The 7,471-nt window shown below is 36.7% G+C and overlaps 1 pseudogene; it reads right to left on the reverse strand.

The window, feature by feature from the left end:
• Positions 1-223: 223 nt before the first annotated feature.
• LOC140502630 (heat shock cognate 71 kDa protein-like) lies at positions 224-2,137 on the reverse strand (annotated as a pseudogene).
• Between the last annotated feature and the right edge of the window lie 5,334 nt (positions 2,138-7,471).

A 7,471-nucleotide genomic window follows, 5' to 3' on the forward strand; every position in this document is an offset into this window, starting at 1 on the left:
CACAGTTTTGCAAATGGATAGTATCAATTCCACCAAATAGACAGAGAGGAAACATTATTTTTCAAAAGAACACAATCTGGAAAGTGAGCCAGGAGGATCCTATCTTACATCGAAGCTAAGAAAGACTATTCTCTCAGGTTTTCCAGATGAAGATCTCCACCTGTAACAGTTGAGTTCTCTTTCAATAGCTTGTGGTATTTCTCTCAGACAGTGGATCTATTGTTTAGTCCACCTCTTGAATGGTGGGTCCAGAAGAAGCATGTCCAGATGGGGCTGCTCCACCCCCTGGGAATCCACCAGGCATGACTCCTGGCATGCCCCCTGCACTCTGGTACAGCTTGGTAATGATGGGGTTGCAGACCTTCTCCAACTCTTTCTGCTGATGCTCAAATTCTTCCTTCTCAGCGGTCTGGTTCTTACCTAGCCAGCTGATTATTTCATTACATTTGTCAAGGATCTTCTGGTTATCTTCATCACCAATTTTGCCTTGCAGTTTTTCATCCTCTACTGTAGCCTTCATGTTGAAAGCATAAGATTCAAGAGAATTCTTGGAAGACACCTTGTCTCTCTGCTTCTCATCCTCAGCCTTGTATTTCTCAGCCTCCTGGACCATACACTCGATGTCTTCCTCGCTCAGATGTCCTTTATCATTGGTGATGGTGATCTTGTTCTCCTTGCCTGTGCTCTTATCCACAGCAGAAACATTGAGAATGTCATTTGCATCAATGTCAAATGTTACTTCAATCTGAGGAACACATGGTTGCTGGAGGGATTCCTGTGAGCTAAAATTTGCCAAGCAGGTTATTATCCCTTTCATTGCCCTCTCACCTTCATAAACCTGAATAAGCACACTAGCTTGGTTGTCCAAATAGGTGGTAAATGTGTGTGCTTAGTGGGGATGGTGGTATTACGTTTGATCAAAACAGTCATAATTCCACCAGCAGTTTCAATTCCAAGGAAAGAGGAGTGACATCTAACAGCAACAAGTCCTGCACATTCTCAGATTTATCTCCAGACAAAATGTCAGCCTGGACAGCTGCACCATAAGCAATAGCCTCATCAGCTCTTGTTGAGCTCCTTGCCATTGAATAAGTCTTGCAGAAGCTTCTGGATTTGGGGAATTAGAGTGGAACCACCCACCATGATGATGTCATGAATCTGTGATTTATCTAGCTTGGCATCTCTTAAGGCCTTTTCCATAGGGTTCAGCGTGCCACGGAAGAGAACAGCATTCAGCTCTTTGAAATGGGTTCGAGTGATTGATGTATAGAAGTCGATAGAGGGAGTCAATCTCAATACTAGCCTGGGTACGAGAAGAGAAGGTGCATTTTGCACGTTCACAAGTGGTGAGAAGATGGCAAATAGCCCTCTTGTTCTGACCGATGTCCTTCTTGTGCTTTCACTGGAACTCTGCAATGAAGTGGTTGACCATTACATTGTCAAAGTTCTCCCACCCAAGTGGGTGTCTCTAGCAGTGAACTTGACCTCAAAGATGCCATCTTCAATGGTAAGAATAGACACATCGAAAGTACCACCTTCAAGGTCAAAGATCAACACATTTCAATGGGCACCAACCTTTTTGTCCAAGCCATAAGCAAGAGCAGCAGCAGGTAGCTCATTGATGATTCAGAGCACATTGAGACCAGTGACGGTTCCAGTATCTTTAGTGGCCTGAAATTGGGAATCATTGAAATAGGCTGGTACTGTGACAACAGCATTTGTGACAGTCTTCCCAAGGTAAATTTCAGCAATTTCTTTCATCTTGGTCAAGACCATAGTAGACATTTCTTCTGGATAGAAACTTTTGGTCTCCCCTTTGTACTCCACTTGGACCTTAAACCTGCCTGCATCATTCACCACCATAAAAGGCCAGTGCTTTGTGTCTGACTGTACAACTGCATCATCAAATCTGAGACCAATCAGATGTTTGGCATCAAAAACTGTGTTGGTGGGGTTCATTGCAACTTGATTCTTTGCAGCACCACCTATTAAATGTTGTGTCGGTGAAGGCGATGTAGCTGGGGGTGGTCCTGTTTCCTTGGTAATTAGCAATGATCTTCACTTTCCCATGTTGGAAGACTCCCACACAGGAGTACGTGCTGCCAAGATCAGTGCCAACTGCAGGTCCCTTCGACATGGTTGCAAGAGAGTCAAGGGTCATAGCTGACTGCTGTGCAGAAAGAAGGGCTGCTGCTGCTCTGAGTAGCATAACCTGGCAATCTTACAATTTTTGTAACCAATAGCCAAATTGTTTTAGGTGTAACATAAGCAATAAATTTCAAATGGCATCAATTGCATTCCCAGATCGCATAAAAAATGATTGATAGAAGGATGAACTGTCTTACCAAGTACAAATGACTGAATGACTTCTGTATCTTGATCCATCTCCCTTTTCCCTCTCCCCAGGGCTGTAGCTCTGTGCTGAACCTGGATACTTCCAGATTATAGCTGCTGCCCCTTTCCCTCCTTCCTTTTGACACACTGGGCAAGGTGAATTTACAGGTAGGGAAAAGGATCAAACTCTTTTCCTAATATGATCTGGGTTGAGAAGAATTAGTAGAAAAACTCCAAGGCTATCTGCAGTCATAATGAGATACTCTCTTGACTCAAGGGAAGAGAGTGGGGTAAGAAAGTGACAGGGCTTATAAGGAGGTGTTTCAAAACTCCTTAATTATCAATCAAAAAATGTCAAGAATCTGCTAACAGGTCTTTAGTTGTTTTAACTTTTAACCTATATGTCCACCCCTTAAAAATCTAGAGTGGGGTATTGATCCTTTCAGACCAACACTCACATGATTAGTGCCCTTTCTTAGGACACCTAAAGCATGAACCAATGACTTTTTCTCTGAAAGCATATATTTAAGGATATTCAAAGACACAAAAAAACCTAGGAGTGAAACTTAGTAAACTCACAGAAGGTTTGGATATAATTTTTATCAGTATCAAGCTAGTGCAACAAATTAGCTTGGAAACGGAAATTTGGTAGACCTTTAAAATCACACAAGCAAAAAGAGTTTGCAAAACATTTCTTTGTAAAAAAGTATTTCCTTCCTTAAAAATAAAAAAAAGCTTACACTTCATCCAGGGGTTAAAATTCTAAATAATCACAAATTACTAAATGCCAAAAGTTGTTTACCTTGGGTAGGAAGTACAGTATTTTCCTAAAGCAAGAATATACCCAATTAAAATAGCCTTGTCACAATAACAAAGTTTACCAGGCCTTTAACAATTTACTCAGTAGGAATTCTACTATATAGAAGACCTTACACAGGCTTGGTAAGAACTTATGACTAGATGCTTCCAAAAATCCTTGTTTTAGTTAACAGCCTCATAATCTGATTGTACAGTTCTTAATCTAATAACATCTGGATTTTGAGATAAATTGCTTAATTTTTTCTTTTTTAAAATTATATTATTTGTTTTCAGTTTTCTACAATCACTTCCATATATCTTAGATTTTCTACCCATCCCTCCTCTTAGTTCCCCACCTCTCTGGATCATCCCTCCCCAGGACAGTGTGAAGTCTTATAAAAGTTCTACACACACATTCCTTTCAAATACATTTTTACCTTAGTCATGTTGCATAGAAAAATTAAAATGAACCAGAGAAACTATAAAACAAAACAAAATGTAATATAAGAGAAAATGGTCTCCTTCATTGTGCTATCCAGTTCTATAGTTCTTTCTCGGTATGTGGAAGGTGCTTTTGCCTCAATAGTCTATTGGGAATGTTTTAGGTCATTACATTGCTGTGAAGGACTAAGTCTACCAGAAAAATTCCTCACAAACTATGGTTGTTGCTGTGTACAAAGTTCTACTGGTTCTGCTCTTTTCATTCAGCACTAGTTTATATAAGTCCTTCCATGCCTCTTTGAAGTCTTCCTGTTCATCATTTCATATAGCACAGCAGTATTATATTCCTTATTCAGCCATTCCTCAATTCTTGGACATCCCTTTGATTTCTAGTTCTTTGCCACCAAAAAGAGAGCTGCTGTAAATATTTTTGTACATGTGGGACCCTTTCCCATTTTTATGATCTCTTTGAGAGACAGTCCTAGAAGCAATGTTGCTGAGTCAAACGATATGCTCATTTTTCCAACCCTTTGAGCATAGTTCCAAATTGCTGTCCAGAATGGTTGAATCAGGTCACACTCCACCAACAATGAATTAGTGTTACAACTCTCCCATATCTTTTCCAACATTTACCATCTTTCTGTTTTGTCATGCTAGCCAATCTGATAGGTGTGATGTGGTACCTTAGAGTTGTTTTGATTTGCATCTCTCTAATCAATAATGATGTAGAGCAATTTTTCCTATGATGATCAATAGCTTTAAATTCCTCCTCTGAAAACTACTGTTCATATCCTTTGGCCCTTTATTAATTGGGGAATGACTTGTATTCTTGTAAATTTGACTCAGTTCTCTATACATTTTAAAAATGAGGCCTTTGTCACAGACACTATTTGCAAAAATTCCTTTCAATTTTAATTTTTTTTCATCTATATTCATAAGAGAAACTGGTCTATAATTTCTCTTCTCTGTTTTGACTCTTCGTGGTTTAGGTATCAGAACCATATCTGTATCATAAAAATAGTTTGGTAGGACTCCACCAATTTTTCCAAATAAATGTTATAGTATTAGAATTAACTGTTCTTTAAATGTCTGATAGAACTCACTTGTAAATTCATCTGGCTCTGGAGATTTTTTTCCTAGAGAGTTCTTTGATGGCTTATTCAATTTATTTCTGTGAGATGAGATCATTATCTGCTTCCCTCCTATTCTTGTTTGCATTGAGTTTGTTTCTTGCAAAAACTTTTCAATTTAAAGTTATCAAAATTATCCATGTTGCACTTCATAATGTTCTCCATCTCTTCTTTGGTCAAAAATTTCTCCGTTCTCCATAAATCTGACAAATACACTGTTCCTTTCTCCACTAATTGTTAATTGTTTCTGTCTTTATACCTACATCATGTATCCGTTTGGACCTTATTCTTGTATATAGTGTCAGGCATTAGTCTATGCCCAGTTTCTGCCACACTGTTTTCCAGTTTTCCCAGCAATTTTTGTCAGACAGAGAGTTCTTATCACAGAAGCTGGGGTCTTTGGGTTTATCAAAAAGAGCATTGCTATGTTCATGGACTAACACGTCTTGATTGCCTAACTAATTTAATTCGTCTACCTCTCTATTTATTAGCCAGTACCAAGCGGTTTTGATGAATGCTACTTGATAATAAAAACTGAGATCTGTTAGGCCATCTTCCTTAAAATGTCTTTTCATTAGTTTCCTTGATATTCTGGACCTTGTGTTCTTCCAGATGAATTTTGATATCAATTTTTCTAGCTCTAGAAAATAATTATCTGGCAGTTTGATTGGTATGGCACTGAATAACTAAATCAATTTAGGTAGAATTATCATTTTTATTATATTAGCTCGGCCTGCCCATGAGCAACTTATGTATTTCTATTTACTTATATCTGACTTTATTTGTGCAAAAAGTGTTTTTAAATTGTGTTCATATAGTTCCAGGGTTTGTTTTGGCAGATATCCTCCCAGATATTTTATAGTGTCTAACATAGGTGCAAATGAGATTTCTTTTTCTATTTCTTGCTGCTGGACTTTGTTAGTAATATATAGAAATACAGATGATTTATGTGGGTTTATTTCATAACCTGCAACTTTGCCAAAGTTGTTTATTATTTCAGGTAGTTTTGCACTTGATTCTCTGGGATTCTCTAAGTACATCATCATATCATCTGCAAGGAGTGATAATGCATTTTCTTCTTTGCTTATTACAATTCTTCAATTTCTTTTTCTTATTTTATTGCTACACCTAACATTTCTAGTACCATACTGAACAATAGTGATGATAATGGATATTCTTGTTTCATCCCTGATCTTATTGGAAGTGGATCTAGTTTAGTCCCATTGCTGATGCATTTTCTTTTATGGAAAGTTATGGAAAGTTTAATTTATTCCTATGTTCTCCAGTGTTTTCAATAGGAATGGGTGTCATATTTTGCCAGAAAATTTTTTCTGCATCCATTGAGAAAATCATGTGGTTTCTGTTAGTATTATTGTTGATATGATCAATAGGGCTGATAGTTTTCCTAAACTTGAACCAGTCGTGCATTCCTGGTATAAATCCAACCTGATCGTAATATATTATACTTCTCATAAGTTTCTGTATTCTTGTTGCTAATATCTTTTTAAAATTTTTTTTTGCATCGATATTCATAAGAGAAACTGGTCTATAATTCCCCTTCTCTGTTTTGACTCTTGATGGTTTAGGTATCAGAACCACATTTGTATCATAAAAAGAGTTTGGTAAGACTCCACCAATTTTTCCAAATAAATGTTATAGTATTAGAATTAACTGTTCTTTAAATGTTTGATAGAATTCACTTGTGAATTCATCTGGCTCTGGAGATTTTTTTCCTAGAGAGTTCTTTGATGGCTTATTCAATTTATTTCTGTGAGATGGGGTTATTTAAGCATTCAACTTCTTCTGTTAAACTGGGCAATTCATACTTTTTAAAATATTCATTCATCTCATTTAGATTATCACATTTATGGGCATACAGGTGGATAAAGTAATTTCTAATTATTGTTTTAATTTCCTCCTCATTCAAGGTGAGTTCACCCTTTTCATTTTTGATATTGAAAATTTGGTTTTCTTTCTTTTTAATCAAATTGACCAGAAGTTAATCAATATTATCAATTTTTTCATACAACCAACTCTTAGCTTTATTTATCAGTTCAGTAGGTTTCTTAATTTCAATTTTATTACTCCCTCCTTTGGTGTGAAGCATTTCCAAAGTGGTATTTGCTTGGGGATTTTCAATTTTCTATTTTCCAGGTCAGTTGTTTTTCCAATGAGATATTTCACATTGTCTTCTATTTTTTCATTCTTTTGGTTTTGATTTGTAATTTATTGGTTTCTCATAAAGTCATTAGCTTCTATCTGCTCCTTTCTAATTTTTAAAGAGCTATTTTCTTCAGTGAGCTTTTCAACCTCCTTTTCCATTTGGCAAATTCTGCTTTTTAAAGCATTCTTCTCCTCACTGGCTTTTTGGACCTGTTTTACCATTTCAATTAGTCTAGTTTTAAAGGTTTTATTTTCATCAGCATTTTTGACGTCTCCTTTAGCAAGCAGATGACTCATTTTTCATGATTTTCTTGAGTAACCCTAATTTCTCTTTCTGATTTTCCTTCATCTCTCTTACTTGATTTTTAAAATCTTTTTTGAGCTCTTCAATGGCCTGAGACCATTGCAAATTTGTTTTGGAAGTACCTTGATGTCTTCCTATGATGGTATGCTTTGTTTTTCCTTATCCAAAAGGATAGAAGAAAATGCCGTTTCACCAAGAAATTAACCTTCTATAGTGTTATTCTTTTTCCATTTTGGGGGGAATTTTTTCAGATAGTTACTTGACTTTTCAGTCCTTTGTCAAGTGTAGGGAATACTACCCT

This window comes from Notamacropus eugenii, chromosome 4 (genome assembly GCF_028372415.1).
Source record: "Notamacropus eugenii isolate mMacEug1 chromosome 4, mMacEug1.pri_v2, whole genome shotgun sequence".
Lineage (NCBI taxonomy): Eukaryota > Metazoa > Chordata > Mammalia > Diprotodontia > Macropodidae > Notamacropus > Notamacropus eugenii.